Consider the following 11,191-nt stretch of genomic DNA (forward strand, 5'->3'; position numbering starts at 1 on the left):
ACATTAAGAAGAAACTCTACACTATCCCTTCAGTAAGTTTTAGGCTTCTCCAGAATGGAAACAAGGAAATAAAGTGTGGGAAGGCTGGTGTGGTAAATTCAGATGTTAAATCTAAGAAGAGATAGATCCTTCTCATTAAGCCTCCAAGCTGCTCAAGTATCTTATAAATGGTGATTACAGAACATCATTTAATGCTGTGGACCTCTGTCCACATCTCTGGTTACTGACCTCTTTACATATATATTCTGCACTCTGCAACCAAAGATCTACACTGAATTCTTGATACTAAGTTCACATCCCCCGACCTCCCCTCCATCTCAGTCTTCATCTCTCATCTAATGGGGACGTCCCTCCACTCCTCCACTGAAATTTGTCTTGATAAAGTCAACAACCACATTTTTGTCACGTTTATACATCATGAGTGTTGAAATGCATGGTCAAATTGAGACAGAGGTTTCCCTACCCAAGATACAATTACGTTGCTTGTCTACAGACAAGGATTACATTGCAAAGTGATACTGTCAGTTACCTGAAATCTAGAATTGTAAAACACCTTCCATGGAGACCAAGTCAGATAACGGGGAAGTCTGTGCTATAGACAGTAGGCTTTCAAATGAAGTTGAAAATGTCCCCCACATGTCTCATACTTTTGCATCATTGAAAAGGATTTTACAAATAGGTCTACAGCAGGATAACAATGTTTATTCGGGTCGCCTAACTAGACTCTGTCTCACCTGTCTCTTTTTTTTTTCTTAAGGTATTTCCAATTATGGAATGCAATCATCTGAAATTGTAATGTTGTCTCACGTGTTGAGGCGCCATATGGCCCAGCAGTTCCACTTCTTGTTACATACTCAAGAGAAATAAAAACACGTCTACATAAAAACTCGGATAAAAATATTCATAGTACCATTACTCATAACAGCCAAAAAGTGGAAAGAACTCAAATGCCTATCAATTGATAAATGCACAAGTAAAATTTGGCATAGCCATCCAACAAACTGTTATTCAGCCATGAAATGAATGTAGCACTGATACATGTACAACATACATGATCCTTGATACCATTATGCTAAGTGAACAAAGTCAAACATAAAAGACCAAATACTATATGATTCAATTTATAGGGAATGTTCAAAATAGGCAAATCCATAGAGACAGACAGCAAATCAGTGCTTGCCTGGTACTAAGTATGGCTACGGGGCTTCAGTGTTTTCAAGCATCATGGAAGTGTTGGGAACTACAGAAATGCCTAAAATTCAATTATGGTGACGGTTGCATGCATTGTGTGTGTGTGTGTGTGTGTGTGTGTGTGTCCTCTGGGGGCTCCTAAGGACAATGTTTATCCCTAGAAAGAGACTGAGTATATCTCTTTGTGATATATGTTGAATTCAAGTTTAGAGAGGAGCTGGATCTGCTCGTTCTTGAGTCTTTCGAAATGGCACAAGAGTTGGACCACAGTAAGCTTCTGAGCAGACAGTAGTCTCGTTCCCCCAGATGGAAGGCAAGCCTGTCTGTGAACTCACCTGCTCAGGTCAGGGATGGATCCCCCTCCAGGATATAAGGTGTGTCAGTCTTCCTAAATGTGCTTCTGAACACTGAAGTTAAGGGCTCCCATCTTGCAGCTGTCAGTTGCAGAGTCCCGAGCAGCTGCATCCTCTCAGCCACCCACCACCATGGGTTCAGTCATCTGCATGAGGAGCTCTGCACTCAGGGATAAAAATCCTTAAATTCTTAGCACATCTTTGACACGTCGTGCATCCACCTATTCATCCGTTCATACGTTTAACAGACATTAAGAAGAAACTCTACACTATCCCTTCAGTAAGTTTTAGGCTTCTCCAGAATGGAAACAAGGAAATAAAGTGTGGGAAGGCTGGTGTGGTAAATTCAGATGTTAAATCTAAGAAGAGATAGATCCTTCTCATTAAGCCTCCAAGCTGCTCAAGTATCTTATAAATGGTGATTACAGAACATCATTTAATGCTGTGGACCTCTGTCCACATCTCTGGTTACTGACCTCTTTACATATATATTCTGCACTCTGCAACCAAAGATCTACAATGAATTCTTGATACTCAGTTCACATCCCCAGACCTCCCCTCCAACTCAGTCTTCATCGCTCATCTAATGGGGACGTCCCTCCACACATCCACTGAAATTTGTCTTGCCAAAGTCAACAACCACTTTTGTCACATTTATACATCATGAGTGTTGAAATGCATGGTCAAATGGAGACAGAGGTTTCCCTACCCAAGATACAATTACGTTGCTTGTCTACAGACAAGGATTACATTGCAAAGTGATACTGTCAGTTACCTGAAATCTAGAATTGTAAAACACCTTCCATGGAGACCAAGTCAGATAATGGGGAAGTGTGTGCTATAGACAGTAGGCTTTCAAATGAAGTTGAAAATGTCCCCCACATGTCTCATACTTTTGCATCATTGAAAAGGATTTTACAAATAGGTCTACAGCAGGATAACAATGTTTATTCGGGTCGCCTAACTAGACTCTGTCTCACCTGTCTCTTTTTTTTTTCTTAAGGTATTTCCAATTATGGAATGCAATCATCTGAAATTGTAATGTTGTCTCACGTGTTGAGGCGCCATATGGCCCAGCAGTTCCACTTCTTGTTACATACTCAAGAGAAATAAAAACACGTCTACATAAAAACTCGGATAAAAATATTCATAGTACCATTACTCATAACAGCCAAAAAGTGGAAAGAACTCAAATGCCTATCAATTGATAAATGCACAAGTAAAATTTGGCATAGCCATCCAACAAACTGTTATTCAGCCATGAAATGAATGTAGCACTGATACATGTACAACATACATGATCCTTGATACCATTATGCTAAGTGAACAAAGTCAAACATAAAAGACCAAATACTATATGATTCAATTTATAGGGAATATTCAAGATAGGCAAATCCATAGAGATAGACAGCAAATCAGTGTTTGCCTGGTACTAAGTATGGGTACGGGGCTTCAGTGTTTTCAAGCATCATGGAAGTGTTGGGAACTACAGAAATGCCTAAAATTCAATTATGGTGACGGTTGCATGCATTTACTAAAAATCATCACACTGTACCCTTAAAATGTGTGAACTTTATTGCCTGTAAATTTTACCCAAAGAAAGTTGTTTAAAATATAAAAAATTAAAAATAAAAATAAAATATGATGTTGTCCTGGTCTTCTTTTGTACCACCATAACAAGCAAATTACATTCAGGACGGACGTAGTTAAGGATGGTGATAGGAGTTGGTCATAAGGATTGCCATCCTGATAATTCTCTACCTTCATTCCTGGGCCTGGATTTAGGAAGCGAGAACGAATGAGAAGCAAGGCCAATAGAACACCATTTAATGCTGTGGACCTCTGTCCACATCTCTGGTTACTGACCTCTTTACATATATATTCTGCACTCTGCAACCAAAGATCTACAATGAATTCTTGATACTCAGTTCACATCCCCAGACCTCCCCTCCAACTCAGTCTTCATCGCTCATCTAATGGGGACGTCCCTCCACACATCCACTGAAATTTGTCTTGCCAAAGTCAACAACCACTTTTGTCACATTTATACATCATGAGTGTTGAAATGCATGGTCAAATGGAGACAGAGGTTTCCCTACCCAAGATACAATTACGTTGCTTGTCTACAGACAAGGATTACATTGCAAAGTGATACTGTCAGTTACCTGAAATCTAGAATTGTAAAACACCTTCCATGGAGACCAAGTCAGATAATGGGGAAGTGTGTGCTATAGACAGTAGGCTTTCAAATGAAGTTGAAAATGTCCCCCACATGTCTCATACTTTTGCATCATTGAAAAGGATTTTACAAATAGGTCTACAGCAGGATAACAATGTTTATTCGGGTCGCCTAACTAGACTCTGTCTCACCTGTCTCTTTTTTTTTTCTTAAGGTATTTCCAATTATGGAATGCAATCATCTGAAATTGTAATGTTGTCTCACGTGTTGAGGCGCCATATGGCCCAGCAGTTCCACTTCTTGTTACATACTCAAGAGAAATAAAAACACGTCTACATAAAAACTTGGAGGAAACTATTCATAGTATCATTACTCATAACAGCCAAAAAGTGGAAACAACTCAAATGCCTATCAATTGATAAATGCACAAGTAAAATTTGGCATAGCCATCCAACAAACTGTTATTCAGCCATGAAATGAATGAAGCACTGATACATGTACAACATACATGATCCTTGATACCATTATGCTAATTGAACAAAGTCAAATATAAAAGACCAAATACTATATGATTCAATTTATAGGGAATATTCAAGATAGGCAAATCCATAGAGATAGACAGCAAATCAGTGTTTGCCTGGTACTAAGTATGGGTACGGGGCTTCAGTGTTTTCAAGCATTATGGAAGTGTTGGGAACTACAGAAATGCCTAAAATTCAATTATGGTTATGGTTGCATGCATTTACTAAAAATCATCACACTGTACCCTTAAAATGTGTGAACTTTATTGCCTGTAAATTTTATCCAAAGAAAGCTCTTTAAAATAAATAAAAATAAAAATAAAATATGAAGTTGGCCTGGTCTTCTTTTGTACCACCATAACAAGCAAATTACATTCAGGACAGACGTAGTTAAGGATGGTGATAGGAGTTGGTTGTAAGGATTGCCATCCTGATAATTCCCTACCTTCATTCCTGCGCCTGGATTTAGGAAGGGAGAACGAATGAGAAGCAAGACCATGAAGGGGTTGAAAGAAACAGGAGGAAATGTGGTTGTCAGTGTGCACACACACACATGCACCCATACACTGACACCCTCACACCATATATATTCATACATCGACCAGGCTGCGTTTTGAATCCTAGGACTCTCACAAGAGAGTGCAATGTGTGCTCAAAGAGGACACATTCAGCTCATGTGCGAATAGCCACATGAATCCTGAACTGTGCCCTTCAGCACAGTTAAATGCCATCCACACAGCCTTGACAATGGGGAATATAAGAAACACTGAATTCCAAATGACACGAGGTTGTGAGACTCCATTATGTCACATCCATAGGATGGAATTCTAGACAATCAGCAAAAACGAGTTATAGTGACGACAAGGAGAGAGGATTTGTTGCCTATCAGATTAGCAGCGATTCACATTATTTCTAAAGTGTGCAGAAATGGGAATTTTCATATAGTCTTGTTAGAAATATAAAATAGTAATAGTTTGTTCAAATAAAGTAGTTTTTTCATTGTTTTGAAAGAACACTTCAGGAACTTATAAAAATGCTTACTAAGCTATCTGCATGTATATGAACAAGAATGTTAAGCACACTATAGTTTGTAATAGAAAACGTGGTAAAGGAACTATATTTACATCACTAGTACTGGAAAAGTGAATATTGGAGCATCCATGTGATGCAACAACAGGTCAATATAAAAAAATAAGTAAAATTTTATTGTCAAGTAACTTAAAATGTTCTCACAGAAATTCATTTACATGGAAATATGGTCACAATAAGTGCCAAGGTGGGTTACAGTGATCATAAATGACAGGGATCCAGTTTTGCTTATATAGGTGTATACCTCTTTATCCAGAGGTCTTTAAAAATTAAAAAAAAAATCTGTTAAAACGTAAAAATAAAAATGGTCTTTCTGTTGAAATCACATAGAGCTTTCCACTCAGCATAGAAAGAGGCTGCACTTTCTGTATAGATACCTCAGTATCCCTGTACTGGAGTGTGTCCCTTTTCCACCCAGACTTCCAGAAAGCTCTCTGGATTTAGGCCTTTCCCTCCCACCTTCTGGCTCAGCGATGCTCATGCTGCAGTTCAGTCCACTGTCACGAGGTGGCACCATCGTACCTCGATGGTCAAACTTCTCTACAGAGACGTTCATTCAAAGAGCAAAAAAATACCATCCTCTTCCTCAAAACCCAGCCCATGAACCTATGTATAGAATGATTCTAATTTTGCCTGAAAAACCTGTTAGGTGTAAAAGAAGAGTGTAAAAACATATACTCCGGGTCTTGAATACGAAGATGAAATACCAGGTGGCAGTAGCGTGTTCGCAATGGTCGGCTGTTGAAGGGCTTTGCAGGACTGGTGGGAGGTGGAAGAGAGAATGGGGCTCCAGAGCGGGGTCTTGGCGGCTGTGTCCAGTGTCATGGACAGGGTATGACAGACAGGGAGTGGGAAAAGTTCTGGACAGACTCTACGGGGTGGGTGGGGTTGGAGGGTGAACACCCTACTCTCTGGGAGGGACCCCCCCCTCTGCAATGTGGACAGTTCAACCTACACTTAGGAGGGAAGGAGATACCTCAATGAACTCGATGTTCTTTTCGGGTCAACAGCACATGGGACTGCTCTAGTAATACATATAAGTTTTACAAACATAATTAGGGTCTTAGTAAACAAAGCATTCCAAGATCTTCTTATTCTTGGCGTCATGTGCTCATTTTCTTTGTAAACGAAAAATGGAGGTGGACTCCACCTGCTGGCCTGATCCAGGATTGCAGCTCTGAGGCTCCGACCAGGAAACAGAACACAGAAATGTGTACACATACCGTATGCTCCTATTTTGTTTATAAATTTGTGTGTATATATGTATAAACACACACACACACACACACATACACACACTGTCAATTCAATCTTAAAATCTAGTTTGTTCTTCTATAAAATTGAATATAATGAATGTTTATAAGGTGAAGATTGTATGTGCACACATATGTGCACTATCATCTTCATCGTCAAGAGGGATTTTGGGGTGAGTACCCATGGGGCCACAATATCAGGGGAGTGTAAGATGCTCATTTCTCAAGCCTTGGAAGCCCATTTTCTCAAAGGGAGGCTGCTCTGTGTCCTCTCTTTAGGGCAAGGGATGTAACTTCATTTGAATCCTGCCACTTATCTGGAGACGTGTTGTCGGTTCTATGAGCCTGAGCTTTGTTGTCTATGAAGTGGGACTCAGGATCCTTTTGTCACACAGCCATCCCAAGGAGAAAATGAGAAAACCTACCCAAAGTATATGGTGTATTGTGGGACTTCAAGGGCTCTTTAAAAGTCAAGACTCAGTAGCAGGGGCTGGCTGAGACTTAGGGCTAAGGCAGGTACTGTAGAAAGGTATTTTTCATTGTTTCTCCCAATGAGAATATAGATATCTTTATGAAGGAAGCAAATCTCTCTCTGGTATGCCTTGAGTTCAAAGTTTTAAAGACAGAAGGATCTCTAGTTTCTTGGGAGACTCAGAAGCTCCTAAGAGCTGCCCAACATTGTGCCTCTGAGCAAACCCTAATCCAGTTCCCCATGCTGGGCAGACAGACTTGCCTTTGACTCACCTGGTGAGCTCAGGAAGAGATGGCACCAGGGCAGCGAGTTGCGGTGTTTGTCTAACTGCTGCGCCTGGACTGCTCCGTATGTTAATACGTTTATAGGATAATTCTAGACTTGTTCCCCATTCAACTGTGCAGGGGTCCTCAGATCATGTCACACCAGGATTTCAGCCATGTGCTGCCTCCCTGAGAGGCCAAAATCCACAAATTACTACCATTTCTTTGACATCCAATTATCCATTCTTCCTATCTCTCATAGCTCAATATATATTGAGCTCAAATACCTATACTGTTCATTGGAGGAATCCCATTAACTCTGAAGTGGAAATAAGAGGGAAATATGGGAAATTCTTTCAAAGGTTAAATCTAAGATGACATGACTCCTGCAATATTAACTCTTATACTTTCAAGGAACTGAAGATGTAAAAGAAAATCCCACTTTGGACCCCTTTTCCCCATTCAGTCACAGGCCTTCTCTCTCTCTGTGTTTGTCTCTGTTTCTCTCTCCCTTTCTCCTCCGTCCTTCAAAATCAAAGTTACAGAAAGCATTTTCTGCATTCCCGGTTAACATTCTTCACTTCCCACTAACCTCTTACCTCACTGCACTGTTGAATCTTGCAATGAACGTGCTCTCACCAAGGTCACTAGGTCCAGCTATTTGTATAAATATGTTAATACATGAAAATTGCCTTAATGACCTCCTAAATTATACATGCTATGCAGCCTGCTTCTGCTACTTAACAACAAATCTTTGACAGTTTCCCAGGCTCTGGAGCGTGAGGTACAAACCCAAGCTGTCCTGTTCTCTAACTGTGTAGTCCTAGGCCAAGTTCTCTCTGTCCCTCAGTTTTTCATCTACAAAATGGGGTTGAGCAACAGTATCTACCTCATAGGGGTTCCTGGAGCATTAAATGAATCAATCCAGTAAAAATCATTAGGAGTTAAAAAACTTAGCCATATTTATTTTTCACATATATCTTTATTATCATTACTATCGCCACAGGCACACACACAAAAATAGGATACAGAGTGGTGTTTATTCACAATCAATGACATTTGGGGTAGATGGTTAGTGAGTGCGTTTGTTTCCTAGGGCTGCTGTTACTAATTAACAGGAACTTCGTGGCTTAGAACAACAGAAATGCATTATCCCATAGTTTTAGAGACCAGAAATCTGAAATCAAGGTGTCGGCAGGGCCAAGCCTTCCTCTGAAGCTTCCAGAGGAGAATTCTTCCTTTCTTCTTCCAGCTTCTGGTGGCTCCTGGCTTCCCTTGGTTTGTGGCAGCATAACTCCTGTTTCTGCCTCTGTCTTCACATGGCCTTCTTCCCTGTGTGTGTGAAATCTCCCTCCTTTCTTTTATAAGGACATTAGTCATTGGGTTTAGGGACCATCCTAAATCCAATCATCTCTTGAGATCTTTAACTTAATTATATCTGCAAAAACCCTATTTCCAACTAAGGTATGGGGGTGTTATGATTTGGAAATATTGGGGGGCACCCAGTTCAACCCACTACAGTGAGATAAGTTATAAAATTAAATGTAAGATGAGATCTTATGATTTGTATGTAAATATATAAATGTATGCATACATGTATAAATATATAATACCTGCATAAGAATAATTCTGGAGGAATATAATGCAGATGAAAACATTAGAAGGGCTTTTCTTTTCTTTTTTTATAAAATATTTATTAATTTATTTAAAATAACAATGATAAAACCATTATATTCAACCCATAAAATTAACAGAAATAACATTTTTATGAAAATAATTATATTTCTAAAATGAAAATAGTAAGAAGAGTAGCATTGTTTTATACTTTTGGCAAATCTCTTTAATGTCTGGCATAATAGAAGATAGTGGAATTCTCACACCTGCTTCTACAGTCAAACTATTGTGATATGTTGCTTTGGTTGAATCATATAAGAAAATCTAGCCTCACACAAATATGTAGTTGGAAAAGGAGAAAGCATTTTAACAGCTTTGTTAGATAATTGTGGATTTTCTTCTTTGCTGCTACATGAAAACTCAACAAGAACTTCCTTCCAAGAGTTCACTATGGAAAGAGGGGGAAAAGAGTAACTTTAGAGTGGAGACAAACACTACCTCAGACAAGTGTGTTAAGTCATATTGATCATATGTGCCCTTGATATGATCTGATGAAAATAGCACTTGACCTCTGTGGTCTTCCTCCCAAAGCCAACAATTCCAGTCAAATCATGAGAAAAACATCAGACAAATCCCATTTGAGGGACAGTCTACAAAATAACTGACCAGTATTCCTCAAAACTGTCAGGGTCATCAAAAAGAAGGAAAGTCTGAGAAATTGTCACAACTAAGAGGAATCTAAGGAGGCATGATGACTAAAGGTAATGTGGTATCCTGGATGGGATCTCTCTCACATAGCTCTTCAAATGTGCAGTCGGCAACGATTCCACAGGCTTTATTCAGCCGCAGCTCTCTGCCTTGCACTTTTAGAATCCTTGGTCTAGTTAAATCACTTTGTTTCTGAGCCAGCTCATCAAACAACTTATCCATGACAGCCTCCACATCAGCTTCACTTGTGAGATAGTAGAGTTCTCCTGCAGCAGGAAGTTCCCTTTTCCGATAATCTATCCCAGAATCTAGCTGGACCATATTACAGTATTCCAGAAAGAAATACAGCATTGCCCACATACATGCATTCCACTCTCTCATTGCCTCAGAGACCTTCAGGACAGCTATGAATGGTACAAAGTTAGCTCTTTGGAGTCCATTTTTATAGAGATCATCTGGTGGCCTGTTGGATGTTGCCACAATGACGACCCCATTTTTGAACAGATTTTCAAAGAGCTATTTCAGAATCATGGCATCAGCAATGTCAGTGACCTGAAATTCATCAAAGCATAAGAGACATGCTTCTTCACTGGTTTCTTCAGCTATAGGAGCTATTGAATCGTATGATTTAGCCACGAGTCCTGGTTTCCTTTTTGGCAAACTCTGTTTAAGGCGGTGTATTCTTTTGTGAACATCTAGCATGAAACCATGAAAATGAACCTGTTTTTTCCTCTTCATTTCCACATAAGCATAAAAGATGTCCATCACCATTGTTTTCCCTGTACCTTAGAAAAAAAGGCCTTCTGCCTCTATACTGTATCCTTTAAGGTCCTCATGTAATTCCTGCAAACACTGTATGACTCTTCTTTGATGTTCATCGTCCTTTAGCTCACGAGCTTTGATCATAAAGTCATAGAGGTCCAGTGCTCCATGGCAAACAGCTAAAGCTTTTGAATAAACCTCTGTAGCAGCAGTTGGAGACATACTCTCAGGGGTCTGAACTCTATAGGCTTTACAAAAGGGGTTTCCAGGGGCGGTGACCAAAGGAGTGAGAGCAGAAGCACAAGCCCTGCACCTAACACATCTTCCTCTCAGCCGGCTCGGCGCTAAGCACCTAGAAGGGCTTTTCTTCAGATGGTGGGCTTTGAGGTATTATTATTTTATTTCCCTTTGTATGTAATCTATTTTTAACTGTAATAAGTTCCTATTGCCCTTGCAATTATACAAAGTATTAAAAAGGCTGGAGAAACATAAACATTTTCTGCTCCAAGCACAGGAAAGTTATCTACTTTAGTAGGGGAACATCCCTGAGGCACAGGAAGGGAGACAGAATGTTGGAGGAGCCCCTTCCACAATATAACAGGACACAGGTCTCCAAACTCCAAACCACACTGATTAAGATCTGTTGTTTAAACTTTTGCCCAGCTAACTGAGAAAAAACCATGGGACGTTAGTTTTATTTCGCTGTGCCCTGATGAACAGTAAGTTTGAGGGTCTTATCAGATGAGAAGCACTAGTGTACACTAGTTAGATGTGGGGCTCAGCTGC

General features: G+C 39.8%; 1 pseudogene; it reads right to left on the reverse strand.

The window, feature by feature from the left end:
• Positions 1–9,354: 9,354 nt before the first annotated feature.
• Positions 9,355–10,988, reverse strand: LOC112062601 (AFG1-like ATPase; annotated as a pseudogene).
• Between the last annotated feature and the right edge of the window lie 203 nt (positions 10,989–11,191).

The sequence above is a fragment of the Physeter macrocephalus genome, chromosome 21 (genome assembly GCF_002837175.3).
Source record: "Physeter macrocephalus isolate SW-GA chromosome 21, ASM283717v5, whole genome shotgun sequence".
NCBI classification, from domain to species: domain Eukaryota; kingdom Metazoa; phylum Chordata; class Mammalia; order Artiodactyla; family Physeteridae; genus Physeter; species Physeter macrocephalus.